This window comes from Myotis daubentonii, chromosome 15, assembly GCF_963259705.1.
Source record: "Myotis daubentonii chromosome 15, mMyoDau2.1, whole genome shotgun sequence".
Lineage (NCBI taxonomy): Eukaryota > Metazoa > Chordata > Mammalia > Chiroptera > Vespertilionidae > Myotis > Myotis daubentonii.
In genome coordinates, this window is record NC_081854.1 from 21,075,469 (window position 1) to 21,092,865 (window position 17,397).

Below are 17,397 nucleotides of genomic sequence, written 5' to 3' on the forward strand. Positions count from 1 at the left end.
ATGTATGCAAATTAACCACCATCTTTGTTGGGTTGATTTGCAAACTCATCCGATTGGCTAGTGAGCATAGCAGAGTGACACCAATTTGCATGTTTCTCATTTATTAGTGTAGATTAGTGCAGATGATTGATTAAATCATTGCCCATTGTTTCACCTCCAGCTCCTCTCCCCTCCTCTGAAGTTAGCTTGGGGAGTAGATGGGACTGAAGGTTCCAACCCTCTAATCACTTGGTTGAGTCCCCAAGAAATCAGCCCCCAGACTTAGGTTACCTGAGGTCTTTCCAAGTGTCATGTCATTAACACAGCAAAAGATGACTTCATTGCTATCAGCAAGAGCTCTGTGCCAGGAATGGGGATGAAGACCAAATATATGTTTTTTATTATAAATCATATCACAGTGTGCATATTGGAAATGATAGTGACTATTAATGGCACCTTTCAATGACTGCTTTCTAAAAAGGGCGCCCCATATTAGAACTGTGGGCTTCTGTGGAATACTTGGAACCCATTGATAAAGATTTTATTTTTCCTAAATAATTATATCACAGGCTGGAGCCATGGGCATAGCAGGTCACGCCCAGAAAATGGTAGCTTTTCAGTTTAGGGAAAGATAACTACTCTGCTGATCCAGAGCAGTTAACATTTTTAAAAAGTAGTAGTTTAATATTGCATCTCTCAAATAACTGTTCTTCGATTTTCACATTGCTTTCCTCTGTAGGCACAGCCAGAGCAGGTTCCGAGTTCTCCACTGGGGGCGCGGGGTTTTCTGAGACTCTGCTGCACGGGAACTTTCACCCAAGTGTTTTCCTCGGGCCCAGGATCCGAGCGCAGCGGACAGGTGGAGGGACGGATGTTTGGAGTGATTGAATGGCGCAGGCGGCTGTGGGCGGAAGGCTGGAAAGAGCAGGATTTGGGGGGAAGGGCGGCCAGGACCGCTCCCACGGCGGGTGCTCCGGGAAGGGGGGGCTCTCGCCGAGGAGTGCGCCCGGCGCTCGGGGCTCAGGTGGCGGCGCCCGAATCGCTGGCGACCCCGTGGGGAAAGTGCAAACTCGCTCAGGGGCGGCCCCCAAGTCCCGGAGCCGGGGGGCTGGGTCTCGCGCCCGCCCCCCGCCGCAGCTGCGCCGCCAGATCCCGCCCCTCCGTCGCGCCCGCCCCCGCGCCGACCTCAGCCCGCCCCCCGCCCCCCGCCCGCGGGGAGGACTGCCCACGCCGCCGACCGGGGCTCCCAGGGCGGCGCCGGCCCCTGGGCCCCCGACCGCCTCCAGCGCCATGTGGGGAAGGGGAGCTTAGCCCGCTGCCGCCTCCGAGCGGGCCGCCAGGTCAGCGCCGGGACAGGTAGGGACCCAGGTCGGACCCGTCTCGGCTCGGACGGGGCGCCCCGGGAGGGACTTCCGCCGGGCCCGGACCTGCGGGAGCCCGGGGCCCCGCGGCGCTCCCGGCCCTCCGGCGTCCAGGCTGCCGCCGCCCACCCGTGCCCGGTTAAGCCCAGGGCCACACACGCCCGTGTGAAAGCCCGGATCGCTTTCCTTTCTGAACGGGTCCCCCGGAGCCCAGGTCTCTGCACCCCGCGGCCCGCGAGGCCGCCGTGACGTCAGTCCCGCCCCGAACGACCCGCGCCCGCGGCGGGAAGGCGGGCCTCGGTGCGGCCGGAAGGCGGGCCTCGGTGCGGCGGGCGCTGCGTTCCGGCCGCCGCGCCTCCCAGACGCGACCTTGCTCGGGGCTCAGCCGTATTTCTCACACTCCGCGGGCTGCATCGCGTTTAGACAGCATTGTTCACTCCGCCCGAAAGACGCCGTGGTACGAACCCACTTTTAAAACAAGTACAACTTTCTTCAGTGTCCCAGTAACACACCGTAACAAAGCTTGGCGTGAAAAATCACGGTTCTTTAAAAAGCTCCCCCCGGCCCCGCGGCCAATTAACATTTTTAAAATTAAATTACTTTTCCAAAATGGCAAAATTAGCTTGTAATCCGTGGTGCATCGCTTTAAACCTTTTTCAGCTTTTTATTTCTCTGGGAGCTATTTCCAAATCTCTAAATCAAATTCTTGGATTATTTCTTAGTTTATCAACTTTTAGGCGATACCCACTCATCCCTTGCTGAAAATAGATGGGGACAGCTTTCATCCCTGCACAGCTTCCCCCTCCATAATCACAGCATTTCTTTTCGTTTCTCTATTGGCCACTTTTGTGACACACTAATTTTTTTTAACTGGTATTTCTTGTTCCAGTAAATATATATAGGATCTGTTGACTTCCATTTTTATGAGGCCTGGCTAAGGAGTCTGCTTAAAAAATATTTTTTCATAAAAATATTTTTTTCAGCCGAAACCGGTTTGGCTCAGTGGATAGAGCGTCGGCCTGCGGACTGAAAGGTCCCGGGTTCGATTCCGGTCGGGGGCATGTGCCTGGGTTGCGGGCACATCCCCGGTGGGAGATGTGCAGGAGGCGGCTGATCGATGTTTCTCTCTCATCGATGTTTCTAGCTCTCTATCTCTCTCCCTTCCTCTCTGTAAAAAATCAATAAAAATATATTTAAAAAAATATTTTTTTCAGATACAATTTTTATATTTACTTAAATACTATTTTTTATTCAGTCAACTTAGACATATGGTTCACAAATCAAAGAGAAGTGAGTCTGCCTTTTTTTTTCTATGATAAAAAGAATCTCTTTAGGAGAAAAATGGAAAAGGCAGGGCAGTGTTTCAGACTGAAAGGAATTAAGGAGACAAAACCATCCCAACACTGAGGTCCAGACCTTGTTAGGAAGAAGCAAAACCTTGGGACAATGGGGAAATGGTTCATGGTTCTTGTTAAATGGGGTCCCTGTGTAGACCTATAGAATGCCCTTATTCTTTTTTAGAAGATGCATGTGGAAGTATTTCAGAGTTCATCAAAAGAGAGAGAGAAAGCATATATGACAAAATGGATGTTCACATATGATGAAATTTTTATGGTAAAAATTTGGGGAACATAAAGACAATTTAGAAACTAAGAAAGAAATGAAGTTATATGCACAGTGGCACAAACCCAGTCCTCCACACCAAGCTTCAAATCCTGATTCTGCCACCGGCTTGGACCTTGGATCTGTTGAGTCCCTCTTCCAAGCCTCAGTTTCCCCAACTGAAAAATAGTGCCTACCTCTCGGGGCGGTGCGCAGTTCACAGTAGCTGTTCGCATTTGTGAAGGGCTTTTCTTTACCACTGTCTGGTCACCTGCTACTAACTTACCATCCTACCTGCTGGTGGGCTCTTCCCTCTTTTTCCTAGAGATGGGTTTTTTTTCATTGATTTGAGAGAGAGAGGAAGGGAGAGGGAGAGAGAAATATCCATATGAGATAGAAAACATCAGACATCCATCAGCTGCCTCCTGTACACGCCTACTGAGGATCAAGCCTAAAACCCTGGCATGTACCCTCACCAGGAATCGAACAGATGACCTTTTGGTGCATGGGATGTCGCTCAACCAACTGAGCCATACCAGCCAGGGCGCTTTTCCTTTTTAAAATTCCTCAAATGACTCTGATCTTGCCACCGTGTTCTGCTCTGTCTTATCCCATTACTTCCTAAGCACGTCTCCCCTTCCTCCAGCCCACGTTCCCCTCGTCAAGGTTGCAGTGGCTGCATGGTCCCTCACACCATGCGCAGGGCTGCAGTCCCATAGCGGGACTTGGACTGCTAATCATAGTAACAGGGTCACAGTGGCAGCTAACATTTGTCGAGGGCCGGACCTTGATCTTCATTACACATGATGTTCATTACATTTAAATTAGAATATAATAAAAAGCCGAAGTCACTTTGCCTCCACTCACCCACGCTGTGGCCCAAAGGGCAGCTGGGTAATGAGAGGGTAATGACAGTGAAATGACAGAGAAACAGAGAGAAGTTCCAAACCATCTATTACTGTCTGCTAAGAAAGATGGTGTTTAACCCACTGCCTCTTTCCCTGCTTTATCATTCCACCAGTTTTTAATAAGTGTACTTTTTTAGATAATTTCCTATTTACCTTTGTATCTTTACATTTTATGCTTCACTTCTAATTTTCTTTTTATTCTGGCAGCTTTTGATTCCCATGACGATATAAAGTAGGTGAGCCTAGCATCTTGGCTTCCCCTACCCCCACCTCTCATTTCCAGTCTTGTTGGTTATGCAATTGCTTGCACCCTGTCAAGATTGGTAACATCTACAGTCTGCTCTGTTACCATATGTAAGTCTTACATGCTTTTTTTAAAATACATTTTTATTGATTTCAGAGAGGAAGGGAGAGGGAGAGAGAGACAGAAACATCAATGATGAGAGAGAATCATTGATCAGCTGCCTCCTGCATGCTCCATACGCAACCCAGGCATGTGCCCTGACCAGGAATCAGACTGTGACCTCCTGGTTCACAGGCTGATGCTCAACCACTGAACCAGGCCTGTATGCTTTAACTGTATAAAATTTCACTGATCAGGGCTGCAGGGGGTTTTTTTGGACCGCTTTATTGAGGTGTAATTTACATCACATAAAATTCAGCCCTTTTAAGTGATTTTTAGTGATTTTCAGAATTATACTGCCACCACCACGGTTTTGGAGCATTTCTATCACCTCCAAAATATCACTTGTGCCTATTTGTGGTCACTCTGTTCCCGTGCCCAGCCCCAAGCAACTACTAATCTACTTCCTGTGTCTTTAGATATGTCTTTTCTAGACATTTCATATAAATACGTCATACATGCCGAAACCGGTTTGGCTCAGTGGATAGAGCGTCGGCTTGCGGACTGAAGGGTCCCAGGTTCGATTCCGGTCAAGGGCATGTGCCTGGGTTGCGGGCACATCCCCGGTGGGAGATGTGCAGGAGGCAGCTGATCGATGTTTCTCTCTCATCGATGTTTCTAACTATCTCTCTCCCTTCCTCTCTGTAAAAAATCAATAAAATATATTTTAAAAAAAAAATACGTCATACAGTATGTGGTTGCTTTAACTTAGCACATATACTGTTTTGAGGTTCATTCATATTGTAGCACGTAGCAGTACTTTATTTCTTATATTACTGAGCAATAATATTCCATTGTATGGGTGGACTACATTTTACTTACCCACTCACTAGTTGATGGGCAGTGTGGATTGTTTCCAGATTTTCAAGTCTGTTTGGATATGTTTACATTTCTCTTGGGTAGGTAGATAGTCTAGTGGTAGAATTGCTGGGTTTCAACATAAGTTTATTTTTTTAACATTCAACTTTTAAAGTAACTGCCTGTTTTACAAAGTAGCTATACTATTCTATGTTCTTGCCAGCAATGTGTGAGTGTTCCGGTTTCTCTGTGTCCTCACCAAACTTTTGAATCTTTTCTTAAATTTTTATTTATTTTATTTATTTTTAAAATATATTTTATTAATTTTTTACAGAGAGGAAGGGAAAGGGATAGAGAGTCAGAAACATCGATGAGAGAGAAACATCGATCTGCTGCCTCCTGCACACCCCCCACTGGGGATGTGCTCGCAACCAAGGTACATGCCCTTCACCGGAATCGACCCTGGGACCTTTCAGTCCTCAAGCCAACGCTCTATCCACTGAGCCAAACCGGTTATGGCCCAAACTTTTGAACATTAGCCATTCTAAGTAGGCGTGAAGTCAGTTCTTATTTTTTTAAAATATATTTTTATTGATTTCAGAGAGATACAGAAATATCAATGATGAGAAAGAATCATTGATTGGGTGCCTCCTGTGCACCCCACTCTGGGAATCAAACCTGCAACCCAGGCATATGCCCTGACCAGGAATCGAACCGTCATCTCTTGGTGCATAGGTGCCACACTGGCTGGGCTGGTATCTCATTTTTATTTTAATTTGTATTTCCTTAATGACTAATGATGTTGAGCATCTTTTCATGTGCTTATTAATCATTTGTATATTTTCATTGGTGAAATGTCTGTTCAAATTCTCTGTCCATTTTTAATTGGTTTGTCTTATGGAATTTTAAGTGCTCTTTATATATTCTAGATACAAGTCCTTTCTGAGATATATGATTTGCAAATATTTTCTGCCAATCTATAGCTCATCTTTTCATTTTCTTAAAAGTGTCTTTTGAGCCAAAACCGGTTTGGCTCAGTGGATAGAGCGTCGGCCTGCGGACTGAAAGGTCCCGGGTTCGATTCCGGTCAAGGGCATGCACCTGGGCTGCGGGCACATCCCCAGTAAGAGGTGTGCAGGAGGCAGCTGATCGATGTTTCTCTCTCATCGATGTTTCTAACTCTCTATCTCTCTCCCTTCCTCTCTGTAAAAAATCAATAAAATATATTTTTTTTAAAAAGTGTCTTTTGAAGTACAGAAGTTTTCAATTTTGATGATGTTTAAATAATCCATGTTTTTTTTTTATTAATTACTAGAGGCCCATTGCACAAAATTCATGCAAGGGGATTGCCCCCCCCCCAACTCCCCCGCTGCCGCAGTGGCTGCCTCTGCCTCAGCCCCCACCACCACGGCTGTGTCTGGAAGGACGTCAGGTCTAATTAACATATTACGCTTTTATTATTATAGATACTTTTCATGTTGTATCTAAGAAATCTTTGTCTAACCCAAGATCATGAGATTTTTTTCCTGTTCTCTCCTAAAACCTTTAAAGAGTTTTAACTTATATTTAGGTCTATGAACTTTTTTTTTTAGCTTCAGAGAGGGGGAGGGAGAGAAAGATACAAACATCAATGATGAGAGAGAATCATTGATCGGCAGCCTCCTGCACACCCCACACTGGGGATCGAGCCCAAAACCCAGGCCTGTGCCCTCTCTAGGAATCAAACCATGACCTCCTGGTTCATAGGTCAGTGCTCAACCACTGAGCCATGCCAGCTGAGCTATGAATAGTTTTTTTAAAATACGTTTTTAGCCCTAGCCAGTATGGCTCAGTGGATAAAGTGTCGGCCTGTGGACCAAAGGATCTGGGGTTCGATTCCGGTCAAGGGCACTTACCTTGGTTGCAGGCTCTTCCCTGGCCTGGGCCCTGGTGGGGGGTCATGCAGGAGGCCACCAATCGATGCGTTTCTCTCATATCGATGTTTCTCTCTGTCTTCCCCTCTCTCTACCACTCTCCTTAAAAATCAAGCCCTGACTGGTTTGGCTCAGTGGATAGAACGTCGGCCTGTGGACTGAGAGGTCCCAGGTTCGGTTGTGGGCACATCCCCGGTGGGAGGTGTGCAGGAGGCAGCTGATCGATGTTTCTCTCTCATCGATGTTTCTAACTCTCTGTCCCTCTCACTTCCTCTCTGTAAAAAATCAGTGAGATATTTTTTTAAAAAAAAATCAATGGAAAAAATATTGTTGGGTGAGAATTAACAAAAACTATATGTTTTTATAGATTTTTTTTTAGAGAAAGAGAGGAAGGGAGAGAGAGAGAAACATAAATCAGTTTTTTCCCCGTGTGCACCCAAACAGGGGATCAAACCAGAAACCTGGGCGTGTGTACTGACCGAGAATCAAATCAGTGACCTTGCAGTTCACAAGATGACACTCAACCGAGCCACACCAGCCAGGGCTATGAATCATTCTGAATTGACCTTTGTGTTTGGTGTGAGGTAAAGGCCTCAATTCATCTTTTCCCATATAGATTTCCTAGGACCATTTTTTGAAAAGACAGTATTTATGCTAAGAGGCCACTGATAAATGTTCTTGTCACAAAAAAAATTCCTTAAGTAGTTTCTGTTTTTCCTGACATTTCTCGTAGCTTTGATTTTATCCTCCCTGCCCCCTCCTGAGAGAAGCATTTTTTCTATTTCTAATGCATCCAGTCTGTTTCATGGAATTCCTTTCCTTCCTGAAGGTATCCGTCCTCTTCTAGTGTCTTGTTCTTGTTTTAAGTATCTTCTCAAGTCTATAAGTGTACCCAGGACCAGCTCCATAATCTGCAGGGCCCGCCCCCACTGCCTGCCAGGCCTTCACCACCCTATTGTCTGTGTCCTTGGGTTATGCATATATGCATACAGGGTCTTTGATCTCTACCTTCTCACTCCTCTCCCCCTTCTCACTGCTCTCCCCCTGCCACTCTCTGAGGTGCAGTCTGTTCGATGCTTCTATGTCTCTGGATCTATTTCGTCCATCAGTTTTGTTTGTTTGTTCGATTCCACATAGGAGTGAGATCGTGTGATACTTGTCTTTCTATGATTAGCTTATTCTGCTTAGCATAATACTCTCCAGGTCCCTCCAGGCCAGGTGTCCTCAAACTTATTAAACAGGGGACCAGTTCACTGTCCCGCAGACCATTGGAGGGCCGGACTATAGTTTTAAAAAAAACTAGTCAGCTGCTAAGCAACAGGCAGCAGCGGCAAAAACACCCGGCGGGCCGGATAAATGTTTTCGGCGGGCCGCATGTGGCCTGCGGACCGTAGTTTAAGGACCCCTGCTCCAAGCTGTCTCAAGGGTAAGATATCCTTCGTTTTTACTACTGCATAGTATTCTATGGTATAAATGTACCACAGCTTTTTTAAAAAATATATTTTATTGATTTTTTTACAGAGAGGAAGAGAGAGGGATAGGAAGTTAGAAACATCAATCAGCTGCCTCCTGCACACCCACCACTGGGGACATGCCCACAACTAAGGTACATGCCCTTGACTGGAATCGAACCTGGGACCCTTCAGTCTGCAGGCCAACGCTCTATCCACAGAGCCAAACCAGTTAGGGCAACCACAGCTTTTTTATCCACTCATCTACTGATGGACACTTGGGCTGTTTCCAGATCTTAATTGTAAATTGTGCTGCTATGAAAATAGGGGTGCATACATTCTTTCTGATTGGTGTTTATGATTTCTTAGGATATATTCCTAGAAATGAGGTCACTGGGTCAAATGGCAGTTCCAAATTTATTTTTTAAATATATATATATTTCTTTATTGATTTCAGAGAGGAAGGGAGAGATAGAAACATCAGTGATGAGAGATAGATAGAAACATCAGTGATGAGAGAGAATCATTGATTGGCTGCCTCCTGCACCCTCCCCACTGGGGAGCAAACCCACAACCTGGGCATGTGCCCTTGACCAGAATTGAACCTGGGACCCTTTAGTCCGCAGGTTGATGCTCTATCCACTGAGCCAAGCCAGCTTGGGCATCCATATTTAATTTTTGAGGAAACTCCATACTGTTTTCCATAATGGCTGCACTAGTCTGCATTCCCACCAGCAATGTACTAGGGTTTCCTTTTCTCCACATCCTTGCCAACACTTTTTATTTGTTGATTTGTTGATGATAGCTATTCTGACAGGTATAAGGTGATACTTCATTGTTTTAATTTGCAACTCTCTAATGATCAGTGACTTTGAGCATTTTTTCATACGTCCCTTAGCCGTCTGTACGTTGACTTTGGAGAAGTGTCTATTTAGGTCCTTTGCCCATTTTTTAATTGGATTGTTCGTCTTCCTTTTGTTAAGTTCTATGAGTTCCTTATATATTTTGGATATTAACCCTTTGTCAGATAAATCATTGTCAAATATGTTCTCCCATACAGTGGGCTCCCTTTTGATTATTGTTGCTGTGCAGAAGCTTTTTATTTTGATGTAGTGCCATTTGTTTATTTTCTCCTTAGTTTCCTTGGCCCTGCACCATGGTCGGCAAACTGCGGCTTGCGAGCCACAAGTGGCTCTTTGGCCCGTTGAGTGTGGCTCTTCCACAAAATACCACGTGCGGGCGCACATGTACAGTGCGATTGAAACTTCGTGGCCCATGCGCAGAAGTCGGTATTTTGTGGAAGAGCCACACTCAAGGGGCCAAAGAGCCACATGTGGCTTGCGAGCCGCAATTTGCCGACCACTGCCCTAGGAGATGTATCCATAAACATATTGCTACAAGAGATGTCTGAGATTTTGCTGACTACGGTTTCTTCTAGGATTTTTATAGTTTCACAACTTACATTTAAGTCTTTTCTCCATTTTGAGTTTATTCTTGTGTCTGGTGTAAGTTGGTGGTGTAGTTTTTTTTTTTTTCTTTTTTGCATGTATCTGTCCCATTTTCCTAACACCATTCATTAAAGAGACTGTCTTGACTCCATTGTATATTCTTGTCTCCTTTGTCAAATATTAATTGAGCGTAATGGCTTGGGTCGATTTCTGGGATCTCTGTTCTGTTCCATTGATCTATATGCCTGCTCTTGTGCCAGTTCCAGGCTGTATTGATTACGGTGGCTTTGTAGTATAACTTGATATCTGGTATTGTGATTCCTCCAACTTTGTTCTTCTTTCTCAAGATTGCTGCAGCCATTGTGGGTCTATTTGTTCCAAATAAATTTTTGGAATATTTGTTCTAGATCTGTGAAATATGCTTTTGGTATTTTAGCAGAGATTGCATTGAATATGTAGAATGCTTTGGGTGGTATGGACATTTTAACGATGTTAATTTTACCAATCCACAAACACGATATATTTCTCCCACTTGTTTTTATCTCCCTCTATCTCTTTTTTCAATGTACTGTATTTTTCCAAATACAAGTCTTTTACCTCCTTGGTTAAGTTTATTCCTAATCTTAATTTTGTTGTTGCAATGGTAAGTGGGATTATTTGTTTACTTTCGCTTTCTGAGAATTCATTACTGGTGTATAAAAAAGCCATCGATTTTTGGGTGTTGATTTTGTATCCTGCTAAATTGCCAAGTTCATTTATTAAATCTACTAGAGGCCCGGTGCACAAAAATTTGTGCACTTGGGGGGAAGGGGGGGTCCCTCAGCCTGGCCTGTGCCCTCTCGCAGTGTGGGACCCCTCGGGAGATAACGACCTGCTGGCTTAGGCCTGCTCCCGGGTGGCAGAGAGCAGGCCCAATCCCTAGGTGCAGCCCCTGGTCAGGCTCAGAGCAGGGCTGATTGGGGAGTTGGGGCACTGCCCCGTCATGCACAGAGCAGGGAGATTGGGAGCTTGTGATGCCACCCTCAGTCACAATCAGGGTACGGCCGATTGGGGGGTTGGGGCACCATCCCCTGTCACACTCAAGGCAGGGTCGATGGGGAGGTTGCGGCACCACCCCCTGTCATGCACAGAGCAGGGCCAATCAGGGGGTTGGGGCACTGCCCCCTGTCACTCACAGAGCAGGGCCCATCAGGGGGATTGGGGCTCTGTACCCTGTCACGCACAGAGCAGGGCCAATCAGGGGGTTGGGGCGCTGCCCCCTGTCACGCACAGAGTAGGGGCGATAGGGGAGTTGGGGCACCGCCCCCTGTCACACACAGAGCAGGGCCCATCAGGGGGTTGGGGCACCGCCCTCTATCACCCACAGAGCAGGGCCAATCAGGGGGTTGGGGCGCCGCCACTCTCACACTCGGGGCAGGGCCGATGGGGAGGTTATGGCTCTACCCGTCACACACAGAGCAGGGCCCGTGGGGGGGGGGGTTGGGGAGCTCCCCCCTATCAGGCACAGAGCAGGGCTGCTCAGGGGGTTGGGGCGCCTTCCCCTGTCACGAACAGAGCAGGATGGATAGGGAGGTTGTGGCCCTGCCCCCTGTCACACACAGAGCCGCAGGGCGATCAGGGGGTTTGGGCGCTGCCCCCTGTCACGCTGATCCCGGTGCCAGGAGGCATATTACCCTTTTACTATATAGGGTAGAGGCCTGGTGCATGGGTGGGGTCAGCTGGTTTGCCCTGAAGGGTGTCCTGGATCAGGGTGGGGGTCCCCACTGGGGTGCCTGGCCAGCCTGGGTGAGGGGATGATGGCTGTTTGCAGCTGGTCACACACCCTTCAGGGTGGGGGTCCCCACTGGGGTGCCTGGCCAGTCTGGGTGAGGGGCTGAGGGCTGTTTTCAGGCTGGGACTGAAGCTCCCAACTGCTCCTTTTTTTCTTTTTTTCTTTTTTATTCTGGGCCAGCTTTAGCTTGAGGCTTGGCTCCAGCTCTTAGACCTCCACGGCTGAAAGTAGGTTTCTGGCCTTTGCATACAATGTTGCGATCCTGCTGGCTGAAGTCCAGCAGTATCTGTTACAATGTTTGAACCTGCAGGCTCAGAGGCCTGCAGCCGCAGGCGGGGAACGTTGGTTTCCTCCGTCACTGAAGCAAGCAAGCCTCATGTTAGTTTCAAGATGCCTGGCTGCCGGCCGCCATCTTGGCTGACAGTTAATTTGCATATCTCGCTGATTAGCCAATGAAAAGGGTAGCGGTCGTACACCAATCACCATGTTTCTCTTTTATTAGTGTAGATTAGTTTTTCGGTGGAGTCTTTAGGGTTTCCTATGTACAATGTCATGTCATCTGCAAATAATGACAGTTTTACTTCTTCCTTTCCAGTTTGGGTGCCTTTTATTTCTTGTCTGATCTCTGTACTATCCTATATAATAAAACCCTAATATGCAAATTGACCGAACAGCAGAACGACTGGTTGCTATGATGTGCACTGACTACAAGGGGGCAGATGCTCAACACAGGAGCTGCCCCCTGGTGGTCAGTGTGCTCCCACGGGGGAGTGCTGCTCAACCAGAAGCCGAGCTCACAGCTGGCGAGCACAGCGGCGGTGGCGGGAGCCTCTCCCACCTCCACGGCAGCACTGAGGACCCCTCGGAAGATGTCCGCCAAGGGGTCCCAGACTGCAAGAGGGCACAGGCCGGGCTGGGGGACCTTCCCCTTGCCCCCCAGTGCATGAATGTCATGCATCAGGCCTCTAGTGTTGAATAAGAGTGGTGAAAGCTGACATCCCAGGCTTGTTTCTGTTCTTAGGGGAAATGGTTTTAGTTTTTGCCCATTGAGTATGATATTCACTGTCGGTTTGTCTTTTCTGGCCTTTATCACGTTGAGATATGATCCCTGTATTCCCACTTTGCTGAGAGTTTTTATAAAAAATGGGTGTTGGGTTTTGTTGAATGGTTTTTCTGCATCTATTGATATGATCATGTGATTTTTGTCTTCAGTTTGTGTGATGTATCATGTTTATTGATTTGCTAATATTGTACCAGCCTTTCATCCCTGCAATAAATCCCACTTGGTCATGATGTATGATCTTTCCAATATGTTGCTGGATCCAGTTTGCTAATATTTTGTTGAGGATTTTAGCATCTATGTTCATCAGGGATATTGGCCTGTAATACTCTTTCTTTGCAGTGTCTTTATCTGGTTCTGGAATGCTGGCCTAATAAAAAGAGCTTAGAAGTTTTCCTTTCTCTTGGATTTTTTGGAATAGTTTGAGGTGTATGGTGTTCTTTTTTTTTTTTTAATATATTTTTATTGATTTCAGAGAGGAAGAGAGAAGGTGCAAGAGAAACACCAATGATGAGAGAAAATCATCCATCGGCTGCCTCCTGCACGCCCCACACTGGGGATTCAGCCCACAATCCAGGCATGTTCCCTGACAGGAAATGAAACCGTGACCTCCTGGTTCATAGGTTGATGCTCAACCACTGAGCCACACCAGCCAGTCTAGGTGTTAGTTCTTTGAATGTTTGGTAAAACTCTCCAGTGTAGCCATCAGGACCCGGGCTTTTATTTGCTGGAAAGTTGTTTGTTTTTTTTACTGCTTCTATCTCATCAGTTGTTATTGGCCTATTCTGGTTTTCTGATTCTTCCAGATTCAGTTTTGGGAGATTGTATTTTTCTAGGAATTTATCAATTTCTTCCACATTGTCCCACTTGTTGTCATATAGTTGTTCATAGTATTTTCTTACAATCCTTTGTATTTCTGTGGTGTCAGTGATTACTTCTTGCTTTCATTTCTGATTTTACTTATGTGGGTTCTCTCTCTTTGTTTCTTGGTGAGTCTGGCTAATGGTTCATCAATCTTGCTTATCCTTTCAAAGAAACAGGTCTTGGTTTCATTGATTTTTGATTTTTTTTTTTTTTAGTTGCTATGTCATTTATTTTTGTTCTTTATTATTTCTTTCCTTCTACTTTCTCTGGGCTTTTCTTGTTGTTCTCTTTCTAATTCTTTAAGTTGTAGGGTTAAATAGTTTATTATTAATTGTTCTTGTGTTTCTAGATAGGCCTGTAGTGCTATGAGCTTCCCTCTGAGGACTCCTTTTGCTGTGTCCCAGAGATTTTGGTGTGTTCATTTTCATTTGTTTCCAGGAAGTTTTTTATTTCTTTCTTGATTTCATTGGTAACCCATTCATTGTTTAATAAAAAGCTATTTAGCCTCCATATGTTTGAATGATTTTCACTGTAGTTGATTTCTAATTTCATTCCAGTGATCTGAGAAGATGCTTGATATGATTTCAATCTTCTTGAACTTGTAGAGACTTGTTTTGTGTCCTATCATGTGGTCTATCTTTGTGAATAACCCATGTGCACTTGAGAAGAATGTATATTCTGTAGCTTTAGGATAAAATGTTCTATAAATGTCAATTAAATCCATCTGATACAGTTTGTCTTTAGAGTGGCTCTTTCCTTGTTAATTTTTGTCTGGAAGATCTATCCTTTGAAGTCAGTGGGGTGTTAGAGTCCCCTACTATGACTGTATTGTTGTCAATCTCTCCCTTAAAGTCCTCTGGAAGTTTTTTTTTATATCTTTAGGTGCTCCTATATTGGGTGCATATATGTTTACTAGGGTTATATCCTCTGGTTTGATTGATCATTTTAGTATTATGTAGTGACCTTTGTTGTCTCTTGTGATGGCCTTCATTTTGAAGCCTATTTGTCAGATATGAGTATTGCTACCCCAGCTTTTTTTTCATTTCTATTTGTTTGCAAATTTTTTTTCCCATCCCTTAACTATCTTCCTGTGTGAGTCTTTTGCTTTGAGGTGGGTCTCTTGTAGATAGCATATAGTTGGGTCATGTTTTTGTATCCATTCATCTACCCTATTTCTTTAGATTGGAGCATTTTTATCCATTTACATTTAAGGTTATTATTGATAGGTACTTATTTATTGCCATTTTAATTCTGTATGCCTAGGTTTCTCTATTTCTTCTTCTCATTACAGCAGTACCTTTAGCATTTCTTATAATGCTGGCTTGGTGGTGGTGAACTCCTTTAGCCTTTTTTTTTTTTTCCTGGAAAGCTCTTTATTTCACCTTCTATTTTGAATGATAACTTTGCTGGATATAGCAATCTTGGTTTTAGATCCTTGTTTTCCATTACCTTTAGTACTTCATGCCATTCCCTTCTGCCTGTAGAGTTTCTGATGAGAAATCAGATGACAGTCTTATGGGAGCTCCTTTGTAGGTAACAGTTTGCTTTTCTCTTGCTGCCTTTAAGATACTCTTTTTGCCCTAGCTTGTTTGGCTCAGTGGATAAAGCATTGGTCTGAGGACTGAAAGGTCCCAGGTTCAATTCCAGTCAAGGGCACATGCCTGGGTTGCAGGCTCAATCCCCTGTGGGGGGCGTGCAGGAGGCAGCCAATCAGTGATTCTCTCTCATCATTGATGTTTCTATCTCTCTCCCCCTCTCCCTCTCCAAAATCAACAAAAATATTTTTTTAAAAAAAATTCTCTCTTTTGTCTTTAAATTTTGCCATTTTAATTATGGTGTGTCTGGTCGTGGGACTGTTTGGGTTCTTCTTGCTTGGGACTTTGTACCTCCTGAACTTGTGTGACTTTTTCCTTCATCAGGTCAAGGGAGTGTCTGCCATTATTTCTTCAAACGTGTTCTCTAGCCCTTGCTCCCTTTCTTTCCCTTCTGGCACACCTATTATGCAAATATTACTACAGTTCATGTTGTCTCACAGCTCCCTTAAGCTGTTCTCCTGTTTTTTATTATTATTTTTTTATTTTTAGTCTGTAATTTAGTGAATTTTTTTCTACCCTGTTTTCTAATTCACTGATCCAATCCTCAGCTTCCCCTAATCTGCTCTGTATTCCTTCCAATGTGTTATTTTTTTAATTAATTAATGAGTTAATTATTATTCTCTCTGAGGATTTTTTTGCATTGATTTTTAGAGAGAAGAGTGGGAGGGGGAGAGAGAGAGAAACATTGATGTGAGAGAAACATCAATTGGTTACCTCCTACACATGTCCCAACCAGGGCTGGGGATTGAATCTGCAACTGAGGTATGTGCCCTTGACCAAAATCCAACCTGGGACCCTTCAGTCTGCAGACCGATGCTCTATCCACTGAGCCAAACCGGCTAGGGCCCAGTGTGTTCTTTATTAGTGCTATGTCATTCTTTATTTCCGACTGTTCTTTTTTCAAAGTTACTATATCTTTTCTCATGCTGTTGAGCATTTTTACCATCATTAGGCTGAACTGTATAACAGATAAATTTATCTCCTCTTCTGGAGAAACCTCTTGCTCTTTCATTTGGGGGTTGTTTTTTTTGCCTGCCTGTTTTAGTGTGTGTCTTTGTATTAGGTGGATCTGCTGTGCCTCTCAATCTCTAGCGCAGGACAGTGTCAGACACTGTTTCTCATTGGCCATGAGTACCCTCTTTGGGGCTTTCAGCGCAGCTTGTGGCTCGCTCTGCTGGGGTTGCATGACTTTGGAAAGGATCAAGGTGTGCACCAGGATCTGCTTTTTCTAGCCCCAAGCCCAGAAGATCAGGCAAAGAAAGATGTCCTCTGCATCGTGAGGGAATGATTCAGCACAGGAAACTGGGGTGGCTGCCCTCCGAGCTCCAACCCCAGAGCCCCCAGCCCTGGACTGTTTCACACAGCTCCAGTTAACCTGCCCTCCCACTGCTGGAGCCCAAGGTGAGTGGCTGCACAGGAAATGTTGTGTGTTGGCCCTTTAAGAGGGTGCCTGCATTTCTAGCCGTCTCTGGCTGGCAGACAGCAACCCTACCGCTTTTCACAGCCAGATACTCTGTGTGCACCTTTCTCGGTTCTGGTGCTCTGGGCTCGGGTGCCCAGCTTGGGGATTAGACCCCAGAACTCTCATTGGGAACCCCCACAGCTGAGATATCCCTCTGGACCTTCAGCTGCTGTCTGTGGGAGCCCGGCCACCCCTTTTGCGTCTTCGCACGTCCTACCAGTCTCTATGCGGTCTCCACTTTCCGTCCTTGGTTATCAGAGTTCTCTCCAGCTAGTCTTCAGTTGACTTTTCAGGGTGTTTTTTGTTTGTTTGTTTGTTTGTTTAATCTATTTTAGTTGTAATTCCAGTTTGGCCCTGGGAGAGTCAGTGTAGCTTCCACTTAGTCTGCAGTGATTTTTTAATCTTCCCCAGTTCTATGAATTTTAACTCATTTTTTATGTAGCCACCACCACAATCCAGATACATAAATATTCCATCAGTAGCTCTTTCTGCCTTTTTTTTTTCTTTTTTTTTTTAATTTTTATTTTTTTAATTAAATCTTTATTGTTCAGATTATTACATTTGTTCCTTTTTTTTTTCCCCCCATAACTCCCCTCCTCCCAGTTCCCGCCCCACCCTCCGCCCTCACTCCCCACCCACTGTCCTCATCCATAGGTGCACGGTTTTTGTCCAGTCTCTTCCCACATCTCCCACACCCCTTCCCCCCCCAAGAATAGTCAGTCCATTCCCTTTCTATGTCCCTGATTCTATTATAATCAACAGTTCATTCTGTTCATCAGATT

The 17,397-nt window shown here is 45.2% G+C and overlaps 1 protein-coding gene across 6 annotated transcripts in view; it reads left to right on the forward strand.

Annotated features, from left to right (window-relative positions):
- Window positions 1–1,172: 1,172 nt before the first annotated feature.
- The window catches only part of FBXO17 (F-box protein 17), a 40,911-nt gene continuing 24,686 nt past the window's right edge, over window positions 1,173–17,397 (forward strand). For 2 of the 6 annotated variants that reach the window (XM_059666614.1, XM_059666618.1), the window contains exon 1: window positions 1,173–1,335. The gene's annotated coding sequence lies outside the window, so the exon portion shown is untranslated. Of the gene's footprint in view, window positions 1,336–4,057; window positions 4,205–17,397 lie in introns of all 6 variants that reach the window. The other 4 variants (XR_009448816.1, XM_059666617.1, XM_059666615.1 and 1 more) reach the window with 3 other exon arrangements.